Source organism: Phascolarctos cinereus, unplaced genomic scaffold (assembly GCF_003287225.1).
Source record: "Phascolarctos cinereus isolate Bilbo 61053 unplaced genomic scaffold, phaCin_HiC Scaffold_9;HRSCAF=440, whole genome shotgun sequence".
NCBI lineage: Eukaryota > Metazoa > Chordata > Mammalia > Diprotodontia > Phascolarctidae > Phascolarctos > Phascolarctos cinereus.
This window is the reverse complement of record NW_027556402.1, coordinates 79,918,953-79,944,447: the sequence shown is the minus strand read 5'-3', so window position 1 is coordinate 79,944,447 and position 25,495 is coordinate 79,918,953.

The following is a 25,495-nucleotide window of genomic DNA, read 5'->3' as shown; positions in this document are numbered from 1 at the left end:
TGTGGGCATCAAGAGGTTTAATGAATTTCCCAGTGTCAGACAGCTGTTGTGCACCAGAGTTGGGAGCTGAACCTAGGTCTTTTTTCCCTTATTCATTGTGGTAGGAAAATATACAAAGCTCTTTTGAGATCTAGTTATGTATGAAGTCATACTCTTACTTTTAGCTTTTCAAAAAATAAATCTAAGATTTGTGGTTTTATCATATAGGGTGTACCCAGTGAGGAAACTCCCTATATCATTGTAGATCAATAACTTTTCTACAACTTAGAAATTTCCTGAGATACTTAGAGGTTAAGTGACTTGCCCAAAGTCATACAGTCATGTGTGTAGTAGATGTAAAACTTGAACCCAGGTTGTTCTGACCCTAAGACCAGTTCTCTATCCACTGACCTATGCTGCCTTTCTTCCTTTCTGTTGGCAACTGGTAAACTGTAAAACTTAACAGTCCTCCTGATAACCTTACCAGAGGAAACAGTTGCCTTAGACACACAGGTATTCAACTCACTGGATAATTATATTCACTTGTATTCTGATTATTACATTCTGATTCACTTCAGTTGTAAGCTAGGAAGCCCTCTTCAATCAAAATAATTTTTGTGATTTGGAAAACAAAACCAGTATCAAGGCTGAAGGAACCATTTTGCTCTCCTCCTTCTTAGGAGAGGCAGGGTGTAACATTGCATAGAGAGCTATACTTTCAGGCAAGTTATTTAGCATCTCTGAGTCTTTAGGCAATTCTCTAAGATCACAAATTATGAGGAAGTTAGTGTCAATTTAAAATCAATTGTAATGGAGGGAGGAGTCAAGATGGTGGAGCAGAGAAGCACTCAGCTGGGCTCTCCCAAACTCCCCTTCAAACAACTCTAATATAATGCCTCAAATTGAATTCTGGCATGTCAGAACCAACAAAAGGTCAGGTGGAATAATTTTCTAGCCCAAGAACCTTAGAAGTTGGCAAGAAAGGTCTGTCTCACCAGGGGTTGAGCCTGGAGCCCAGTGCAGACTGGACAGTGCAGGCCTTTGTGGCACCAGCAGGGGTCATTGGAGGTGGCTGCATTGGTGGCAGGAACTTCTGTAGCTCTCAGCCCATGGCTGCTGATGGTGGTGAGGAGTCAGAAAACTGATCAAAAAGAGATTGCAGGGTACTCTTTGCTGCAGCTGGATTCAGGACCCTGTTGCATTGCCCATATGCAGTTCTAGATCACAGCCCCAGGGCCAAAAGGATTGATAGTGCTTGCAGCCTCCGGGGAGCAAGGATTCAGGTGGCAGTTCCAGGGAGAAAAAGAGTGTTTGTGGTTGCTCGCAGCGGAGTAGAGACCCTGGTCTCAATTCCAAGGCAGAGGGAGAACACTAGCAATTCAGGAGAGCTGGGCACCGGGTCACAGTCCCAGGGCTAAGTGGAATCCTAGCACTGATGGCTATAGGGTAACAAGGTCCCTTCCTGGATGCAGACCAGAGCATGGACAAGAGAGCAGTGTCCATAACTCTCCTTAGATCATACCACCTTGGAAGCACTGAAAATCTACAGACACCCAGAGCTAGCTCTGAAAACACCAGCAAGAATGGCCTGAAGCATGGTACAGTGCCCCTTCCATACTTTAAGATAAAGTTCAAAGTCAAGTAATAGGCTGGAGAAAAAATGAGCAAATAACAACAAAAAAGAACCTGACCGTAACAACTTATTGCAGTGACGGGGAAGATCCAGACATAAACCCAGAAGATAACAATGTCAAAGCATTTATAAACAAACCTCAAAAAATGTGAATTGATCACAGGCCCAAAAGAATTCCTGGAAAAACTCAAAAAGGATTTAAAAATCAAATAAGAGAGGTAAGTGAAAAATTGGGAAAAGAAATGAGAGTGATGCAAGAAAATTATGAAAATAGAGTTAACAGCTTGGTAAAAGCAGCACAAAAAAAGTTACTGAACAAGGTAACACCTTAAAAAACAGAATTGGCCAAATGGTAAAAGAGACACAAAAATCCACTGAAAATAAGAATGCTTTAAAAATCAGTTGTAATCCACATCTTAAAAAAATGTGGATGTTCAGATAAAGAACTAGACCAAGACTATAAATTCCTTTTATTTAGAGCTTAGACTATCAAATTATATAAACAATAACCATGCTTGTGTAGAGTTATTGGTGGAGAGTTGCTTGAAAAGATCTTTTTTCCCCCCATTTTTAATGGGAAAAACTCCATTCCCTTCCCACTGATGTCCAAAATAGAACTCCTTCATGCTCAGTGATAGACTATGCATTGCAGTATCCACATAGGAGGCATCTACTACCCTCTTTAGCCTTTTAAAGTTCTATATAAAAATGGTCTTGAGCAGTAAAAATAATAACAAAAATCAATATTTGGATCTGAATTCATGTATGAATTAAATGAAAATTCTTCCAGCATCAAGGTCACAACTATCTGGCCCCAGGGCCACTAATAATAAGAAATCCCGATCGGCTTAATTCTGCCTTGTTGAAAGATCCCCAAATACTCTTGTCAAGAAAGGGGACCACATATATAGCTATTTTACTTTACTTTCAGCATCTCTGGCTCAAGTTCAGTGACATAAAACTGTCCTTTGTCCTAAACTTTGATAGACTTGACAGACCAAGACAAATGGTTTTCTCCAAATCTAAGCCTGAGCTCTCTTGTTGGCTTTGAAAATTTAATGAAATACAATTTCATTTCAAATCAGTACAAAATTATAAGCTGTTATACATTGAAGAAATGTTCTCGTGGGAAATGAGCAAAACCTATAACACTGTCAATAACTCTTTTCACCACTGACTTCATGATCAGAATTTACTGTTGGCAGATTTGATGATAGTTTAATATAAAATTTCAGCAAAGTATTTAAAAGCACTACACAATTTGCCAAAGGCAATCTGTCCTGCTTTGCTTTTTAACCTTCAGTATTTGATTCTGGATTTAGTTCTCCATTCTCTGTGTCTGTTCAAAATATGTGGACCAAAAGAGAAGCTTTCTGGGTTATTCATAGAACTGCACATCATAGTAATAAACATTCTTCATCCACTTGGTATTTCCTGTGTGAAGAGTTAGGCCCAAAACACTTTGGAGTGATTGTAGACTGTATTTAGAGGCTCTGCAGTGTTCTGGGATTTGATGTACTTGCTCCCTTAAACTTCAAGTATTATCTGAATCTCTCTTCTCTATGGACTCTATGCTAGACAGCTCCCATGACAGCAGCAAAAATGCACCTTCCTGTTTAACAGTTGGTCCAATAGAGACAATCAGAGGGTCATTGACTATAAATTTACCTCTGTATCACTACCACACTTTCATTTATTTTCAATCTCTCTCTGTCTACTGACTCCTTCTCTGCTGCCTACAAACATGCCCATATCTCCCCCACCCTCAAAAAGCCCTCACTTGATCCTTCTATCCCTGCTAACCATTAATTTAGATCTCTCCTGACCTTTGTGGCTTAGCTTCTTGCAAAGGCAATCTACAATAAGTTCTTCCACTCTTTCTCTTCTCACTTTCTTCTGAACACCTTATAATGTATCATCCAACCTCATCATTCTGCTGAAACTGCTCTCTCCAAAGTTACCAAAGATCTATTAATTGCCAAATGCAATAACCCTTTTTCTATTCTCTTTCTCCTCAACTTCTCTTCAACCCTTGCCACTATTCATCACCCTCTTCTCCTTGATATGCTTTTCTCTCTAAGTTTTCAGGATGTACATGGTACAGTGCCCCTTCCACACCTGGTTCTCCTCCTACTTATCAGATGACTTTTTTCTCGGTCTCTTTTGATAGATCCTCATTCAGATTATGCTTCTATTCTATTTTACTTGGTGATCTCCATCAGCTCCCATAAATTTAATTACCTCCTCTGTGCTGATGATTCTCAAATCTACCTATCCTGCCCTAATTTCTCTGCTGACCCTCAATCTCAAATCTCCAACTGCCTTCCAAATATCTAGAACTGAATGACCAGTAGATGTCTTAAACTCAACATGTCTAAAACAAAACTCATTATCTTTCCCCCTAAATCCCCCTCCTCTCCTAACTTACCTATTACTATAATAAGGAGGATGTTCTGGTGGGGAAGATACAGGGAAAAACCTAGGCCACATAAAAACAAAGGATAGCAATACAAATCTATTTTTAAAAAGATCAACTCTGTAGCTTCTTCACCCAGCAGTCTCTCTTCCCTTCCTCTTGCTGTCCTTCATTTTAGAGTAGGCTGTTCCCTATCCCAACTGTCCCACTGCTAATTTAAAGCATCTCACAGCATGAAAACAGGTTGGGAAGCCCTTCTCTAGCTTACCCTTTAATGGATCTTTGTAATGTCTTAGAGGAAAAATGGGGCTATAAGCTACTAAGTCAATTGCTTAGAACATGCTGCTAATGAAGTCAAGGTCATAGTTTGTTTCCCCAATAGGTCAGTTTAACAGAGAAAATTCTCTGCTTCATGGCTAGAGAGTCCTCGTCCTACACCTTGACAACTATTTTTAAAATGTTTGCCAAGAGTCATGAGGTATAACTGTGCCACGGATTGATGGTTCAGGTCAACCTAGTAGCTACTGATGCCATGTTGGGAGCACAAAGCCATTTTCTTATGCAAAAGCTAGTACATCATTGAACTTAAATTGTCTTTGAATATCTTCTATTCAGATATAAGATAAAATATCATCTAGTATCTCCTGCTTCTCCCTTTTCCTTTAACCTATGGCCATAAAGTAGTTTAGACATTAGGGAAAATATAAGTGTTTCTAAAGAATTATTTTTTAAAACTCTGTGGCATTTTACTGATGGTAGAGCATTGTAAAAGCTGTTCATTGGGTAAGAGGTGGTAGACGTCTTTCTTTTTGTTCCTTTTAAACATAAATAACTCTGAGAATTCCTTTGGCCCCTTTGGCTGTCAAACTGAAAGCAGTAGTTATATGATATAATTGACAAATGATATGTTGAAAAGAAATTTTATAGTATTTTTCTGCCCCCACCCCTACCCCCAGGACCTCTTTTCACTGCCTCCCCCTATGCTAGGGTTATATCTAGGACCTGGAAAGGGAGAGTAGTAAGTTGTAGCTGGAGGTCATTGCTACCTTTCCCCACTCCGGGAAAACTGCTTAGAACTGGGGGTGGTAGTAAGTGCATTGACTATGGCGTTTCAAGACAGCATGTGCTCTTTCAATTTAAAGGAAGTCTTTATTTTCCATTATATCTTGCAAGATCATTTCATAGAATGTAAGCTCCTTGAATTCAGGCAATTTTTTACTTTTGTCTTTCTCAGAGCCTGTCACAGGTCTTGGTACATAGTATGGACTTAATAAATGCTTGTGGGTTTATTGATTGAATTCTTGCATGAAAAAAAATGATAAGGCATAGGAGCCTTCAATACAACATCTCTCTCTCTCTCTCTCTCTCCCTCCCTCTACCAAGCATATTATGTTATAAAGTGAAAAGTGGGTACAAGACAGTAGATTCTAACCAGTTAGATGGCACAGTGGCTAGAGTGCCAGAACTGGAATCAGGAAGACCCATCTTCCTGAGTTCGAATTTGGCCTCAGATATTTATTAGCTGTGTCACCCTAGGCAAGTCACTTAACCCTGTTTACCTCATTTTCCTCACCTGTAAAATGCTCTGGAAAAGAAAATGGCAAATCAATATAGTATCTTTGCCAAGAAAACCCCAAATAGAATTATGAAGAGTCAGGCGTGACTGGAAAAGACTGAAAAACAACAACTAATTCCAGGACAAAAGGCATGTGTGCACTGGGCACACATGAAGATTATGCCTTTCATGTGTGACTGTCCTCTGTAGGTTTGGAGGCTTTCAGAGACTTTTGAGACTTGCCTTGCTACAACATATGTATCTACAGGCTGTGGAAATTAGAGTTTCTTCACAATAAAATAGGTGCATTTATAAGAAAATAATATTAAGATAACTCCCTGCTTGAAACCAATGGTGCTATTATAAGCCTATGACCTCACTGTGTGTTGTACCCTAGTTAGTTGGATAACTTGTCTTTCCCCAACTTGGCTCATTCGTCCAACCTGTCTTTATTCACTAACAGCTGAAAGGGAGAAGAAGTTCTTTAGGGATAAGACAAGCAACTTCAGAGGCCTTGGTTTTGATATATCTGAAAAAGAAATGGGTCATAGTCAATGCTCCTTAGAAGTTTAGTTGTCCCACAAAGAAAGAAAACTAAGGTTTCATAAGGCCCCTCTTGCCATTCAAAAATACTTTGTATTTTTATCATAAAAGTCTAAAAATTGCCTTAGAGATAGTAGAAAACATAGAGAATTTTTTTTTCCTACAGCAGGAGTTACTCCAGAGTTAATCTTTTTGATAATGACCTTGTGTGTAACAGCCAGGGAACAAAAGGGGGATAAAGGTCTTAGGAGTTATATTGATAAACTATGTGTGGTTCCCAGGACTGGCACAGGATATCTTGTTTAAGCTGTAAAAATATATTAGCATGTCATGTTATCATCATAAATTGTTCTCACACATAAGGCGGGCCGGGTTCCCGAATCCCAAGGCACATTAGCATTTCTGTTGGCTCTCGCCATCCATCACGGGCTTTGTCACGTATTGCAGGCACACATTTGGGGCTGCTGAGGTATTAGGATTCTGGAGGTTTTGATACCTGGTGAGTTATTAGCTGTGGGAGACGGACTTGTTGCCAGGCTCTCCTGTGGAGGTCTTTGACAAAGGAAAGCCGTGATCTGGATGACTTTTGCTACCTCCGTCTGAACTAATAGAGATTCAGAATGCAGCTTGTGTTTTTAACCTCCTAAACTTTTGGTTCAGGATCATGATGACTAGTCGAGACTTTTGGAAGTTCACTACAACGTCGAGACTTCAGGCATTTTGTCCTGATGGGACAGCCCTCGGAGGGCTTTGGCAGGTGTGCTGACACTTAGGTACAGCCAGACTTTTTCAGTGGAAGGGACCCTAGAAGTCACACAGCCCAACTTGTTGATTTCACAGGTGAAGAAATAAAGCCTAGAGATATTAAATGATTTATTCAAGGCTACCTAGTCAGCAAGTGGTAGAGCCATTTTTGAACCTACTTCATCAAAATTCCTACCATATCATGTTTTGTAACATCACTCATACCATATCACATCATACAATATCACATCACATCATATTCTATTGTGTCATGTCATATTATATCATAGTATCATTTACTGGGTATTCCAAAAATCTTAGTTCAGTTTTAAGATATTAAAACTTAAGAGCATTAAAACTTTTGGGACAACTTGTTTTTTGATCTGGAAAGGTCTTTAGAAATCATCAAATCCAATCCCCTCATTTTACAGACAAGGAGACTAAGTGACTTGGTCAAGATAACCCAGCTGATAAGTGTCTGAGGTATGGTTTAAGCCTAGATCTTCCTGACTCCAATACTAGTATTCTATCCAACCATGTCACATGGTCTCAAGACTCAAAATCAAGAATTCTTTCAGTTCTACCAGACTAACTTTTTTCTTTTGAGCTAGGCAATGGGGTTAAGTGACTTGCCCAGGGTCACACAGTTAGTAAGTGTTATGTGTCTGAGGCTGGATCTGAACTCAGGTCCTCCTGAGTACTACCTCATATTTAAGCTACCTCATATTTAAGGCATTCTTTAGGTCACCATGCCATTAAAACCACAAATATGATATGGGTGAACTTAAATGTCATGTTATTTTAAAACAATAAATTTAAACAAACAGCATAGCAAATAAAGCAACAATAAGAGATTTCTTTACGTACACATAGGGGTACATTCTACCATATTTGGCCACATCTACAGTGGAGAAGAACACATAGAACACAGACACACATGTAACATTTGTCACAAGGAGCGTATATGAAAGCCTATAGGAACATGTCATGGAACTTGTGTGAAGGGAAACATGCCAAGAATCCATGAGGTGAAATACAGATGCCTGTGGTATATACATTGTAGTACTGTATCCATTGTGCCACCTAGCTGCACCCAGACTAACTTTTCTGCTGTACCTGTGAGAAATTTGTGTGCATTCAATTTTTTTGTATATTCATTGTTTTAACATAAATGTACAGTACTGCTCCATAGAATTATGATATGTGTGTGTGTGTGTGTGTGTGTGTGTGTGTGTGTGTGTGTGTGTGTGTGTGTATTTTTTTGGGGGGCTAGGCAATGGGGTTAAGTGACTTGCCCAAGGTAACACAGTTAGTAAGTGTTACGTGTCTGAAGCTGGATTTGAACTCAGGTCCTCCTGAACCCAGGGCCGGTGCTCTAGCCACTGTGCCACCTACCTGCCCCCCCCTTCTTTTGGATTATGATATTTTTAACTGTGGATCATCATCAAGGTCATCATACTAATAGCTAACAATTACATAGCACTTACTATGTACCAGACCCCATGCTAAGCACTTTGCAATTATTATCTCATTTGGTCCTTGCAACAATTCTAGGAAATAAGTACTATTGGTATCTCCAGTTTACAAATGAGGAAACTGAGGCAAGCAGAGTTTAGGTGACTTGCCCACAGTCTCAAAGTTAGTAAGTGTTTGAGGCTGCATTTGAACTCAGGTCTCCTGAACTCCAGGCCCAGCCTTCTAGCTACTGAATCATCTAGTTGCTCATAGATCCAGAACTGGGAGAGATTTTTGAAACCATCTAGGCTAGTCTCTTCATTTTACAGATGAACAAACTGAGATTGGGAAGTTAAGTGAAGTTAAGTTCAGTGTCAAAAAAGGTGGGATTTGAACCCAGGTCCTCTGGTTTCAGAGCCATTGCTCTTTCTACTGTTCTATCTCCCTTATTCCCATTTCATTAGAAAATAGCAGAATACATTCAAAATTGGGGCCTTTTCAAAAGATCACATCTTGAAACTTTTGATCCTAGATTCTCTAAGTAAAATTTAAAAAATAAGTGCAAAAATCAGAAACATAGCAAGTCAATTATTTTTAGGTAGTCAGCTTTACTCTGATTTTCAAGCAATGCCCCACCGTTTTATTAATAAAATTACAATGATAATGGATCACATTTGCATAGCACTTTAAGGTTAAATGAATCATAAAATGAATTAATCTCTATACCATATGCCTCTTTGAGGGTGTGGATGGTACATAATTAACTCAAGGGAACATTTAAATGGTGTCCAAAATTTGTTGAAACTCATAGGCAAATCCTGCTCTGACCTCCAACCCTGGAACCCAATTGAAATCTGGCCCAGCACAAGGGGCAGAAGACAATCTATGTGTATCCAAGAGTCTGGTCTAGGCCTGAGTCATTCTTAGTGCAGCACCTGGGTCAGCTCTTCCCACATGTGGGATCCCCATAAGCTACCTCATATTTAAGGCATTCTTTGGGTCACCATACTATTAAAACCACAAATATGATATGTGTGAACTTAAATGCCATATTATTTTAAAACAATAAATTTAAACAAGCAGCATAGCAAATAAAGCAACAATAAGAGATTTCTTTATGTACACATAGAGGTACATTCTGCCATATTTGGCCACACCAACAGTAGGGAAGAACACATAGAACACAGACGCACATGTAACATTTGTCACAAGGAGCGTACATGAAAGCCTATAGGAACATGTCATGGAACATGCCAAGAATCCATGAGGTGAAATATAGCTGTCTGTGATAATACATTGTAGTACAATTTATACCTCTGTTTCTACAGAGCTTCCAATATTCTCTAATATATCACTGCATAGCTTTCTGCTGGCCATCTCTGTACTCTTCCAGGCATAGCATCTCAGTGGTAAACTTTTTGCTCTCTCTATATTTCTAGTCACAGAGCTACTCTTTAGTGACATTTGGTAGGCTTCAGCTCTTCAGGGCTTTCTATCTACTGGCTCTCTACTCCTAGCTATTAAAGCGTTGTGACCAGAAAGCCTCTCCCTGCAAAGGACAAGCTAATCTCTTTTAACTCATAGCAGCTAGGAATATCTATCACCATAAATAATCCAGACAGCTATCTAGATAGAGTGCCCCAAGCTAATTGATTCTATTTACTTAAAGGCCTTGATCTATCTGGTAGTCTGTGGTTCTAGACAATTACTTGACTTGGAAAATTTCTTATAACTTTTGTTTGACCTCTTAAGGGGATCTTATACTCCCAAAAATCATTTGAGGAACTTTGTCCTTCCCTTCCAAAACCAATAGGAGCTGTGTGGAAGCTGGGGCTACAAAGCCCATATCCTCCCAACTTCCTTCTCTATGGGCATGCAAAATGGAGCTGAATAAGAACAAAATCAACAGGACAAGGCTATTATTGCCCTCCATCTTCTGGTCCAAATTCCTGTGTTGATTATGTGTATTTGGCAACAGCAAAAAAACAAACCAAAATAAAACCCTGACCTTTGCCCTATATTTTAGCCAGAACAAAACTTCATTGCCCCTTACATTAAGTCACAGGCTCTCTGAGCAGCCAGAGAAGATACAGGGCTAAGCAGGAGTCCTGGGGTCTACTCAGGGTTATATATGTGAAGGGCGTAGAGAAAAATGGGAATATAATTTACACGGACATTCTTCTCAATCTGCTTCCATATTTAAAGCTCACAAAAGTTTTCACTTTTCTTTAAGAACAACTTTTTTTTTGGGGGGGGGAGTGAGGCAATGGGGTTAAGTGACTTGCCCAGAGTCACACAGCTAATATAAGTGTCCAGTGTCTGAGGTCAGGTCTTCCTGATTTCAAGGCCAGAGCTCTATCCACTGTGCTACCTAGCTGCCCCAACAACTTTTTTTTTTTTAAATAAGCACTGAATTTTACCAAATTTTAAAAACAAAGCCCAAATTTAGTCAAACTATAAAAATATTTTATTTTTCCTGTGTACATTCTGGGTTACGAAAGATAAAATATAATTAAGCAAAAATGTGCTAAGCATAAAAAGTTAGTTTTTAGGTTTTTTTAAAAATCTATTCCAATAGTCCTGCCATCTGTGGTTGAACCCACCTAGCTAGCCTTCTCATTCTTTGTCACACATGCAATCCCATCTTTCACTTCAGTGTTTTTATAGTGTCTGTCTCCAATGCCTAGAATGTATTTCTTCCTCATCCTCCACCTCCAGCTCTTAGAATCTCTTGTTTCTTTTAAAACTGTGCTCAGATAACACCATGAAGCAGATAGGTAGTCTCTAGAGTGCTGGGCTGGAATCAGGAAGACCTAAGTTCAAATCAAGCCTCAGATACTTACTAATTGTGTGATTGTGGGCAAGTTACTCTGCCTCTGTCTGCCTCGGTTTCCTTAACTGTAAAATGGGGATAATCATAGCACCTGCCTCTCAGAGTTGTGGAAGGATAAAATGAGATAATATTTGTAAAGCCCTCAGCATAGTGCTTGGTCCATTGTCATTGATTGTTTCCTTCCTTCTATGGGAAGCTTTTCCTGGTTCCTCTAGCTACAGGTGTTCCCTCCCTCCAATAACCTTATATTTACTTTGTGTATATTCTGTATAGGCTTAACCTATGTACATGTTGTCTCCCCCAAGACAATAATAGATAAAACTTATATAATACTTTAAGATTTGCAAAACACTTTACATATGTCATCTCATTTGAGCTTCATGGCAACGTCGTGAGATCAGAGCTATTGTTATTCCCAGAAGCTCCTTGAAGGCAGGGGTTGTTTTTATTTTTGTCTTTGTATCTCTAGCACCTCACACAGTACTTGGGACACAAGAGATGCTTAATAAATGCTTGCTGATAGACCGGGCACTTGGCTCTATGGAGGTAATAAGATACGCTCTTTAAATTATGGTTCACAGACCCTTTTGTTCCTAGGAGACCAGTGCTGACAAAGTTGGTTTTTCAAGCTATGTTTCCAAGCTATTTCCCCTCCTCCTACTGTAGCTAGACCGATCAGAAATGGCCTCTACAATTTCCTGAGTGGAGGAGGGGAAGTGTCTGGACTTGGGGAGAAATTAAGAAAGGTTACCTGTGGCAGATGAACTCACAAATGGCAGTTTACAGCTATAGTAAATGTATTTAATTTAATTAGACTGCCAAAGTCCAATTAAAACATTATAAGAGAATTTTATTTTGCTGGCTTTGAACTGTGAGGAGGAGGAAAAGATAGAAGTTGCACAAGATGTTGTTGGAGGTACCTTCCATCTCTTACATTCTGTGGCTCATAGAATCACAGATTTAGAGGTGAAATGGACTTTAGATGTCCACCAGTCCCTTCCATCTCTTTTCATGGATGAGAAAAGTAAGTTTCTATAAAGTAAGTTTCCCAAAGTCTCACATCTATTAGAGCTGGGGTTTGAACCCAGGCCTTCAGATTTTAAATCTAGCATCCCTCCCCTGTACTCTATTACTTTTGTTGCCTGTCATCTTTAAGGTTTTTTAAAATGTTATGGGAAATGTGCAGTGATATGAAATAATAAGGGGGAAATTTTATGTTTCTCTAAAGGTCAGCAATTTTTTAAATTAATTTTTTTTAATCAGCAAAAATCTGCCTTTTCCCCCTCTCATGCTACCTCTACTCCCAATTTGGAAAGAAAGAAAAACATTTTTTACATCACTTTTGTTGTTGTTGTTCAGTCATGTCTGACTCTTCATGAGCCCATTTGGGGTTTTCTTGGCAAAGATACTAGAATAGTTTGCCATTTCCTACTCCAGCTCATTTTACAGATGAGAAGCTGAGGCAAATAGGGTTAAATGACTTGCTCAGGGTCACACAGTTAGGCAGTGTTTGAGGTCAGAATTGAATTCAGGAAGATGAGTCTTCCTGACTCCAGTGTGCTGCCTAATCCTACCTACCATTCCTCTAATTCCCTCTTCTCCTTTTTCCCTCTTCCCTTCTATTTTCCTGTTGAGTAAAATGTATTTTTGTACTCAAATATGTGTGTGCATGTGCACATGCACATGTTTTTATCCTTCCCACCATTGACCAATTTTGATTCAAGTGAGGTTCAAGTGCTAGCCACTCCACTTTGTTCTTCCTTGTTTATGTAGATTTCTACTTGCACACTCCAATTTCCCTTCTCCTCCCACAGTGTATTCCTCTTCTCTTTTTCTGTTCTTATTTTAAGATAACCAAGATATGAGAGGACTTTTCCCAGGTCTTCTGTTTAATTAGACTCCTATGATCCTTGATAATGCTTTAGGGTTCATTGTTCATGATTATTTATTAGTGTTTGCCTTTCAATATTTCTCTTGACTCGTGTTTGATCTTCAAAGTTTCTATGCAGCTCTAGTCTTTCTATTAGGAATCTTTGGAAATTCTCTATCTCATTAAGAATTCATTTTTTCTCTTGGATGATTAAGCTGTTTTGCTGGTACATGATGCCCCCGTGCTGGCTACCGGATGTCTCCCTGCTCCCAACAGCTTTCTAGCTTCCAAGAACTGGAAACCTAACTTCCTAGACTAAGCTGCATGGCCTCTCGGGGAGTGGACAGATGCTAGTCTAGACAATAATTAGAAGAACCAAAACTTTACCTAAAGGATATAGGGAGCTGTTATGTCTAGTTAGTGAATTTACTTCCTTCCAACCAAACAGAATAAGGAGGATGGTCCAAAGGTAGTAGAGAAAGAACCTACATGTGCTGGAGGTTTTTAGCTGTCTGGGGTGGGCTAGGAGAGGGGGGAGAAGGAACTGTCTGAGGTCAGTAAAGGAAGAATATTTTTCAAGTGTGAAGCCAGATGGCAAGGGCAAGATTTCCATGGAATCCTAGTCATTGTTTAAGCATAAGGAAGGTAACCAAAAGTTTTTTTTGCAGGGATAAAACTCTAAGGAACACCTGCTTTTGTTTTTGTTTATGAGCAGACTTAGAAGTTCCTGCTATAAACCTGGTACTCCAGTGCTCAGAGCTAAGCGTGAGGGGACACATTCTGTCCAGGATGAGTTTGCTAAACTAAATTCTTGGACTGGAAATTTTGAATTTAATATTAGATCCAGTTTAGATGGGAAAGTTGAAAACAAGCAAAACTTAGAAAACAGAGGTGGAAGGTTGGTCAATAAATCAAGCATTTACTAAGCACCTCATAAGTGATGAGCCATGCTTAGTACTAAGAGTACAAAGACATAGTAAAGTAGTTCTTAATCTCAGGAAAAGTACATTCTACAGATGAAATCAATCAATCAATAAACATTTAGTAAGTGTCTACTATGTGCCAGGTACTGTACTAAGCACTGGAAAAACAAGGAGCTCAGAATCTAATAAAGGCGACAACAAGCAAATAAAGATATACAAAACAAGCTATATACAAGAGAATTAGTAAAAATTAAAAGAGTGAAAGCACTGGAATTAAGAGGTGTTAGGAAAGGCTTCCTCTAGAAGGTAGGAGTTTAGTTGGGACTTAAAGGAAGCCAAGGAGGACAGCAGTCAGAGTGGAGGAGGGAGAATGTTTGTATGCGTTGGTGTGTGTGTGTGTGTGTGGGTGTGTGTGCATGCGCGCGCACGTGCATCACTTCCTCTGGGTTCCCACACCCTGTAAATCTGAGTTACTAAAACTATAGCTTAGGAGTGAACTTCTCCTTTGTAGTCAGCCAGGAGACTCATTTAGCCCTAAGCCAAGGCATTTACTAAAACGGAATAATAATAACAATAATGATAATGATATTAATATTAATAATACCAAAACATTTCCCACATAAATTTGGGGTCCACTTTTACAATAATAAGGCATATATATAGGGAACACATGTGGATAAGGCTATTCATGAGTCTAGTATTGTGGTGCTTCGGGGCTCTTTCTCTTGCTGAACTTGACAGCTTGCAGATGTCATCTAGAATAAAAGAAAATATGTTGTGATGAATATAAGTTGGGTGACTGCTTGGTTCATGGGCATAAGTTCATTGATTATATATGCATTTAGTGTGTGGAATTGTGCTTCACCAGAAGTATCGTTATGTTTCTGCTTTCTTATGCTGCTCACCCTTGTTAACTCAGGCTTCTCTACTCAATGCAGCATTTTTCTTTTCTAAATCGAGGCTACGCCTATCTGGATAGGTTACATGTGACAGCAATATCGTGTGGGGTGCAACGTGCCCGGAATATCTGACAACTGAGCAATGTACCACCAGATTTATCCAGGCCTCCAAATCACATTTTTTGAATGCCACCCTTCGTTGCAATGATTGCCCTGGTATTTCTGAGATGGCTTTATAGTTTCTTCTCAGCAAGGCTGGGGATGTTGAAATGAAAAGAGCCAGAAACTCTTGTAATGTGTTGGTAATATGACATGACATTTGAGTGCCAGAGATCATTGTCAGAAGGAAAGAATGACTGTACTTACCTAAGAGTTCAAATCCCCCTTTCTCCTCAGTTGCAAATCCTGCAGAAAAGAAGACAGCTCCGAGAATTTATGAACTCTGTGAATATAGCTATGAGCTCTAATGTGCTCTTCATGACTGAGCCACAGGTTAAATAGTGGGGACCCGAGGGTGAGGGGTCACCTGATGTCTGGAGGCCTAGACTTTTTGTCAATTTCATAAGAAAATTCATCTTCTGGAGAGGGAGTGAGCAAGTACTGAGTCTTCAGGGTCAGTCATTGAGAAACACATTGTAGTTCTCCAGTGAAAAATCCAGGGCTATGGATCAACTCAGCCACTTGGGTATCCCTCCCCTGCATGTCCCTCATGCCAAGGAAGGGATTTTTTATTTCCTGGGCATTTTCTTGAGCACAAACTTATCCTTCATAAGCTAATTCTGAATTTAAAAACTTACCCTGCGAAGCAAGAAAGAGCAACCTATTTTTAAAATAAAAATTTTTTTGAAGCCTGTCCCAGAGCTATATAATCTGTGGGAGCCAGGATGGAAGGGATATTCTTCTCTTCTAAATTTCCAGGGCACTAAATCTTACTTGGAAAGATTTATATGTATATATATATATATATGTGTGTGTGTGTGTGTGTGTGTGTATATGTATATGCATGTGTATGTGTGCAACACACACATATACATACATGCTTACACACATACACACAAGTACATAGATCGTTGTTGTTGTTGTTGTTGTTGTCCAATTGTTCAGTCATATCCAACTCTTCATGACCCCATGTGGGGTTTTCTTGGCAAAGGTACTGGAATGGTTTGCCATTTTCTATTCCAGTGGATTAAGGTAATCAGAGGTTTAGTGCCTTGCCCAGGATCATACAGCTAGCAATAAGTGTCTGAGGCTGGATTTGAACTCAAGTCTTCTTGACTCCTGGCCCAGACTTCTATCCACTGAGTGCCATGGCTGTCTCGCAGGCAAACGGAAGTCAAGTGACTTGTAAGGTCACACAGCTAGGAAATGTTTGAGGCCAGATTTGAACTCAGGTTTTATACATATGTATATAGTACATGTGTATTTGTGTGTATACACATGGTTTCTATCTATTTATCTGACTATCTATCTATCTGCCATCTTTTATAAGGGGGTAGAGTGGATCCCAACTTGTGATTTCATCTAGGTATGGAATCTCTCTTGTGGAAACTCTTCAGTGATATAGATAGAGAACTCCTCTGAATCTTACAGGCTTAGAGAGTTGCATAGAAGTAAGGTAAAGTGACTTGCCCTGGGTCACACAGTTAGCATATATCAGAGTCAGAACTTGAACCCAGGTCTTCCTGATTCCAAGGCCAGACCTTTAACCACTATGTCATATGAATAGACATATGTGCGCACACACACACACACACACACACACACACACACACACACTCCTTTCTCTGCATTTATGTCTCTTGAGAGCAAAAATACTGTTTTGGTCCTTGAAACCTAATAGCTATTTAATACGTTTTAGTTAATAATGAGGAAGATGTCATCAAATTGTTTTTTAAAAAGATTATGACTTTGAATTTAAGATTACTAGGAAAATGTAGCTTCTTTTTGGTGAGATGAGGAGGAAGTGGAGTAGACATCCCTTCATATTTTTAGTTTTAGACATTATAATTAGAATAATTGCTATTCTGATAGCCCTTAAAGAGTTGCTGTGGTCCAAAATTTCATCAGCTGGTGGCCTGTCTTCTGGCCATGAGCATCTCTAAATTTAGTTGAATAATCCTCAGGTAACATACTTCTCAGGCAACAGTTCTCCTTGCTGGAGCCATACTCAAAGCTATTCCAGTTTGATTAGACCTATCAGAATCTTCTCTCTGTGTCAATAACATAATTTCATTTTGTTTCAACTTGATAAGTCTTGAGTACTATGTGACAGGCACCATGTAAACACTACTGGTGACAAAGACAAAAACAAAATAGTCCCTGCCCTTAAGGAACTTACGTTCTACTGGGTAATCCAACCTAAAAGTAAACACAAAATATATACAAAGTAATACAAATAATTTCAAGGGGAAGAGAACACTAATAACCAAGGGGATTCCAGAAAGTCCTCTCTTAGGAGGTGAACCACTGAGCTCTGTTCAGAAAGGATGTGGAAGAGAAAATCAGAGTAGAACTTCAGAAGACATAAAGGAATAATTAATAAAGAATGAGAATGGAATTCTGGGGCACCAGAAATAACTAGGAACTCATTGTATTCTTTATTATCTAAGGTAGGTTATGTGCCTTGAGGCAGCTACATAACTCAATGGCTAGACCTGGAGGAAGTCTCTTGATTAACTTCAACTTATGGTGTGTGTGTAATATCCATATATATATATATATATATATATATATATATATATATATATATATATATATATATATATATATTTGTACATAGTTTGTGTGTTTGCATGTTGTCTTTCTTATTAGTTCACAAGCTTCTTGATTGTAGGGAATGTCTTTGCCTTTCTTTGTATCTACAACAATTAGCAGGATGCCTGGCACTGTAGGTGCTTAATGACTACTTATTTACTGACTGACTATAGAATTAGATTTAAGAAGTTTGTGACTGTGTTTCTATTCCTTATGATCTAGTATTTTAAGATCTTTTTACAAAAATCTCAGGAAGTCTTCAATTAATAACTTCTGTGATGTTGCTTGACTTGCCTTTACTACCTCTCATTTGCATTTACTTCTCCAAATTCATTCATTATTTTCTTCTTTAAAAATTTTATTGTTGTCTTTTGTCTTTATATTGCAGTCTTTCCCTTTCTTCCCCCACCCCTCCTAATTTATTATTCTCTTTTGGGCTGTGTCTACATGACAACCTTTCAGCGGTTCAAAAGTCAAAATAAGTACATTGGTGGAATTGGTGATTCACTGTTACTCTGGCTAGACTATTGGCTTGACCTGTTATGGCAATTTCTATGTTTTTAATTAGTGGTAGTGAATCATCATCCTGAAAACAGTTTAACAAGGAAAGAAACTGTTTCCATTATTAGTTTAACCGGAACAGTTAGAACTTAAAATGATGCTAGACATTCTAGGGCTGAATTTAGTTTTGGGCAAAAAGTTATGAGTTTTGCAAATTCATTTAGAATTATTCTAAAGCCCCAAATTATACTTAGTGAGTATGTTATTATTTGACTAAGGCCAAAAGTGTTTCCTTTTTTAGTAGAATAAAGCTAAAATGAGAGGCAGCTTGACATAGTGGCTAGAGAGCTGACCTTAAAGTTAGGAAGATGTAGATTCAAGCCCCACCTCTGACACATACAGGCAGTATTGACCTTGGACAAATGACTTAACTTGTCAATGCCCCTAGGCAACTCTAGAAGATTATGACCTGCAGAACAGTTGCCTGTCTGCATAAGCAGAGGTAGTTTCTTCTCCAGGAATTATGTATGCCAATGAAATCTCAATTTAGGTGAAAAAAAAAACCTCAGATAAACCTTGAATTGAGTAAAATTGAAAATAGCTCATATCGGAGCATAGACCGGTAGAAGAAAATGGCTTAGGAGCTTAGTGATTTGAATTTCTACGGAAGTGATTTAACTGATGAGCCCCTTGTACAGACCATATAACTCTATTTCTAGAGGGCTGTAATTCAACATAACTGGAAGATAAGTCACAGGAGTATTTTTCTCCCAATTTTACAAAAGAGTAAAATGATTATCTTACAAGTTAAATGATTTGCTCTTGGTCAGTAAGATAATAAGTTCAAGAGTGACAGTTTGAATCTAGGTTTTTTTCTGCCTTCACAGTCTAGCATCTTTCCCATTATATCATACTGCTTCTCTATATTAGATGCATCAGTTCATTGAAGTATGCATTGATATGAATACAAAATTAAACTGATATGCATATATAGGAGAAAGTGAGACCAGAGAGTAATTGCTGCATGTGAATTACTATTGGGGAAAAAAAGGACTAGTAATTCAGCATTAAAATAATCAAAATATTCAGTTTGAGGCCTGAATCAAATTTACTGACTTCACCTTCTCTTTCTTTAAAAATAGAAGATCGATTCAACATAAGCCAGTCTAAAAAACCAGCACCAAAAACCTCGGAGTCAGAGTGATTTGGGTTCAAGTCTTTGACACATTTTAATTTTGTGATTCTGAGCAAGTCACCCTCTCAGTGCCTTACACAGTCCCTAAGTCTATAAGTTTCGGTTGATTTACTATTGAGTGTCAGCAAGAAGTTTCAATCAGCATTGGTTGAGAGAGAGTTTCTTTCCCAGGGGTTCTCAAAAGTATAGGTCCAGACCAAAAAAAAAAAAAAAAGGATAAAACACATTCCCTCGCTGCCCCTCCTCCCCACCCTGAATGAGATTCCATCACTTTAATTAATTGGCTCAGGACTGAAGTTGATTAAAATGTATGGCCAGGGAGATGTCAATATCATTCAGATTCTAGAAGATTTCTGTGAATTAAATTGATGACTTTGCAAATATAGCTACTAAAAAGCATCTCTCTTAAGAAAACTGAACTCCTTTTACAGGTTTCTTTCAGGGAGGTGAGGCTGTTAGGTTAAATTTTTAGTGTGTGGGAGGGTCAGTCATATAATTTGTAACTCCCACTCCCCTTTAAGATGATTTTAACTAAAAAAGCTGGATTCGGTGCACCTTTAGAAAAAACTTTCTTAAATTCCTATTTAAATAGTTTATTTCACTTCCTTAGTTTCAAAACACCAGAACACGGAAAAAAAAAAAAAACCATAGAGTTGTGAAAATATTCTGTTCACATCTGGCTAGACATCTTGAAACTTACTGATGGCTTAATTTTTTTTTTCTATTTAAAAGTAGATTTTTATTGATGTTTTTTGTTTTAACATCACTTGGATTTGCCCTTGAATTCACACCCTCTTCCATCCAGAGAGCCATCCCCTACAATAAATACTTAAAAAAAAAGGGGATTAAGAGTTAAAAAAAACCAACAACAGAAAACTTATCAATGCATTGAAAAAACTCAAGATTATACATGTAACTGGGCTTCTAGTCAAGCCTGAGGATTTTGTGTGTGGCTGCAGAAAGATACGACCATCATTTCCTCAGTTAATCTGGAGTCACTTCTTCTGTACAAATAGCTATATATAAAAGTATCCCAAGACTGATTGGAAACTGCATTGCATATGCAATACCCCATATCTATGGCTCCTCCTCCCTGCAAAAGAGTGGGGGGAGGTTTCTTTTCATATCTCTACTTTGTTCTTTGCCCCTTTGTTCTTCATAATTCTGCAATATTCATTTTCTATTGTATCGTGATTGTAGCTCTTTCTATTTACATTGTTATAGTCTTTATGTACATTGTTTTTCCTGCCTCTGCTCATTTTTCCAGATGCTTACTTTGCATTATTTTATGTAAATCTTTCCATGCATCCCTGCATTCGTCATATTCTTTGTTTCTTATAATGGTAATATTACATCACGTTAATGTACCACAACTTGTTTAGTCCTCCAATTGTCAGATATCCATTTTGTTTTGAATTCTTTGCTACCACACAAAAAATATTTGTTTGATATAAAATATTTTTCCTCTTTTTTTGCTCTTAATAGTATTTATTTTTTTCCAATTACATGTAAAGATAGTTTTTAACATTCATTTTTGTAAGATTGAGTTCCAGATATTCTCCCTCCCTCTTTCCCTTTCCTCCCCCCTCCTCAAGACAGTAAGCAAGCTGAGATAGGTTATACATGTTCAATCACATTAAACATATTTCCATATTAGTCATGTTGTGAAAGAAAAATCAGAACAAAGGGGGAAAACAACAAGAAAGAAAAAACAAAAACCAGAAAAAGAAAAAAATAGTATGCTTCAATCTGCATTCAGGGTCCATAGTTCTTTCTCTGGATGTGGATAGCATTTTCTGTCATGAGTCTTTTGGAATTGTCTTGGATCATTGTATTGCTAAAAGCTAAATCTATCATAGATGATCATCACACAGAGTTGCTGTTACTATGTACAATGTTCTCCTGCTTCTGCTCACTTCACTCTGTATAAATTCACATAAGTCTTTCCAGATTTTTTTGAAATGCACCTATCATCAGTTCTTATAGAACAATAATATTCAATTACATTCATATACCACAACTTGTTCAGCCATTCCCCAACTGATGAGCATCCCCATAACTTTCAATTCCTGGCCACCACAAAAAGAGCTGCTATAAATTTTTTTGTACATATGGGTCTTTTTCCCATTTTTATGAACTCTTTGGGATACAGACCTAGAAGTGGTATTGCTGGGTATGCACAGTTTTATAACCCTTTGGGCATAGTTTCAAATTGCTCTCCAGAATGGTTGGATCAGTTCACAACTCCACCAACAATGCATTAGTGTTCTAATTTTCCCACATCTTCTCCAACATTTATCACTTTCCTTTTCTGTCATATTAGCCAATCTGATAGGTATGAAGTTGTTTTAATTTGCATTTCTCTAATCTAATCTAATCTCTAATCTAATGATTTAGAGCATTTTTTTATATGACCATAGATAGCTTTAATTTCTTCCTCTGAAAACTGCTTGTTCACATCTTTTGACTATTCATCAATTGGAGAATGACTTGTATACTTATAAATTTGGCTCAGTTTTCTATACATTTGAGAAATGAGTTCTTTATCAGAAATACTTGCTGTAAAATTGCTTCCCAGCTCTCTGCTTTCCTTCTAATTTTGATCGCATTGGTTCTGTTCGTGCAAAACCGTTTTAATTTAATGTAATCAAAATTATCCATTCTGCATTTCATAATGTTCTCAATCTCTTTTTGGCCATAAATTCTTCCCTTCTCCATAGATCTGATAGGTAAACTATTGCTTGCTCTCCTAATTTGCTTATGGTATCACCCTTTATGTTTAAATAATGTACCCGTTTTGACCTCATCTTGGTATATGATTTGATATGTTGGTCTATGCCTAGTTTTGCCATATTCTTTCTCAGTTTTCCTAGCAGTTTTTGTCAAATAGTGAATTCTTTTACCAGAAGCTGGAGTCTCTGGGTTTATCAAACAGTAGATTACTATAGTTATTTACTACTGTGTCTTGTGTACTTAACCTGTTCCACTGATCCACCACTCTATTTCTTAGCCAGTACCAAATAGTTTTGGTCATTGTTGCTTTATAGTGTAGGTTTAGATCCGGTATGGCAAGACTACCTTCCTTTGCATTTTTTTCCATTAATTCCCTTGACCTTTTGTTCTTCTAGATGAGTTTTGTTGTTATTTTTTCTAGCTTTTGAAAATAATTTTCGGTAGTTTGATTGGCATGGCACTGAATAAGTTTTATTATATTAGCTCAGCCTACCCATGAGCAGTTGATATTTTTCCAATTGTTTAGGTCTGACTTTATTTGGGTGAAAAGTAAAACAAAATATTTTTGATGTATGAGAAGCCTTTATTTTGACAATGACCTCAAGTCTCAGGGTCAAAAGGGATGAACATTTAAACTCCTTTTTAACAAAGCAGAATTTCAAATTGCTTTCCAGAATGGTTGTACCGGTTTATAAGCTCATCAGCAATGCATTACTGTGTCTATCTTTTCAGAACCTGACCATGACCACTGTTTATCATCTTTCCCAGTTTCCTGGGTATGTGATGGATTCATTTTGACCTCATCTTGCTTTATGTATTTGACTATTTAGTCACCTCTCCATGCTTAGAATTTAATTTCATTCTTTAAAAGGCAGCACTGTGTTATAGTGTATTGATTGGAAATAGTATTAGATTTGGATTCAGAAGATGTATTCAAATCCCAGCTTCACAACTTACTAGCTATGTGACCTTCTTTCAGTCATCTATAACATGATGAAGATAATTCTTACATAGGTTAAAATTATTGGGAAGATAAAATAAGATAATGTACACAAAATACTAAATAAACACAAGCTATTACTATGTTGCCATGACCAGTTGGCTATAAATACGCTAAACAATATAAAAATGTAAAAAAGATCAAAACTTTTTCTAAAATATGGGCCTGGCAATGTCCCTCTTCTGCTCAATAAACCCAATGGCTCCCTGTCACTGCTAGGATCAAATATAAGCTTCTTTGGCATTTAAGCTCTTTAGCAACTGGTCCTTTCCAAGGTTTTAATATGCTACTCCCCCCATGAATTCTATGGCCAGTCATACTGGTTTATTGCTCTTTCTCAGATACAATAATCCATCTCTTGTCTTTGTGCCTTCACATAGGCTATCCCATATCCTGGGAATGTACTTCCTCTTCATCTCTGATGCTTAGAATTCCTTACTTCCTACCACCACCACCCTCTTGGTTTTCCAGGCTTACAACCTAGATGCAATCTTCAACTCCTCGTTATTTCTTACTGCACACAATCTGTTGCCAAGGCCTGTCAATTTCACCTCTGCAACATCTCTTGAATATGCCTCCTTCTCTCCCCTGATACTGTCACCATCCTGGTACAATCCTCATCTCTTCATGTCTGGACTACTGCAATAGCCTGCTGGTGGATCAGCCTGCCACAGATCTTTCCCTACTACAATCCGTCCTCTATTCAGCTGCCAGAGATGTTAAATGTCCGTGCAAGAGTCACATAACTGGTATGAAACTGGGGCAGAATCTGAACCTAGAACTTCTAGGCTCCATGTTCTCTACTCTATTACATTATACTTGCTCTCTTCTAGCTAGGGACTTAGATCCCTTTCAGTTCTTGCTTTTAGCTTTCTTTGTATCCTCAGTACTTAACAGAGTGTCTGTCACTCCGCTAATTCTTATTGATTGACTAATGGATTGATTCTCCAATTCTATGATCTGCCTTTAGATTTATTTTGAAAATATTTGATAGACATGTAAAACCTTCCAAATACTTCAAAAGAGGCATTACATTGGATCATACATTGCTTAAAGGAAATTTTGGCAAAAAGTACTGGCTGGTAATTCTATCCAAAATCTATATTTTCAATGTGGAAAACTTAACAGCCTTAAAAAGGAACAGACAGATGGAATTTTGGTGAAGCCTCCAAGTAGGAAACATGATTTCATATGTATATTATATGCAAGTTTATGAATCTAGTCATAATGTCTGGAATGCAGGTAGGAAACTCTGATGAAAAGTAATGAAGTAAAACTTCAAAATAAAACCATGCATGACAAATCCTAGTGGGTACCAATCCTAGTGCTTTCAAGGAAGCCATTTAAAAATATTAGACATACTACCCAGGGGACTGAAGGATGTTGAGTTTTCCTAGTACTGATCCAGTGATATCACAGAGCAAATGTGATTGGCAACAAACTGAATCCATATATACCACTTATAAGATGCTGCCTGCTGTGATTTCCTGAACTTATAATTGTAGAGTACACAGTACATAGACTATGTGCTTGTTTGAAATAAGAAAGAAGAGAATTTATGTTCTTCTCAAATTTTCAAAGTACTTGTCTGGAACAAAGATTTAGTAGTGAATTCTTAGCTTAGAAATCTGTTTGATTTCAATGGATCAGGTCCACTGGTGAAGTGAGGTGGTAGTTGCATTATAAATTCATCTCTCATGAAACAGATTTCAGTTCAATAAGCAAGCATTTTAAACACCTGCTATGTGCAAGACATTATGTCAGGTGCTTGGAATCCAAAATTAAAGTGAAAGAGTTCCTGCTCTTGGTTTGATATCAGTATTGTATTTGTTTCATTAAAAATTGCTGTTAAGGAGCTAACTGAGGGGATTCAAGATGCAAATAGTTAAGCAAATACAAGATAATTTGAGGAGATAGAGAGCACTGACAACTAAGATTTCAGGTATTTTTCTAAGCAGGAAAGAACTTAATCCACATTTAAATGAATTTGTGACACTTGGAGTTTGCTCTTCTGAGGAAACTGAAAAAATTTAATTTCTTTGAATAAAGGAATTTCTAAAAAAAAACTGGAGTACAAAGAATGCTAGCTCTTCTTGTCCATTTGAAAGAGCAAATAACTTTACCCCTTTTTATAATGGACATAAGTTAAAGCTATTTGAGAAGCCTCAAAAACCTCTATTCCACAAATTTAAAACTTTAATGAGAAGAAAATATTTACAAAATAGATACTGGAAAATGGCTCATATCACCTTTGTGTCTTACTATTCAGAGGAAGTTCAAGTGATGTTTATACATATAGCTCTCACCAACAACCTTAAGTGCATCTATAGCAGATTTGTGCCTAGTACCTTCACCTATGATTCTTTGGAAGTATGTTTCAGAGATTTTCAATGAAGGATTTCCTTCCTTTTGGAGAAAAGGGGCTCAATGTTTCTTTTGGACATTCATATATACTTATTTTG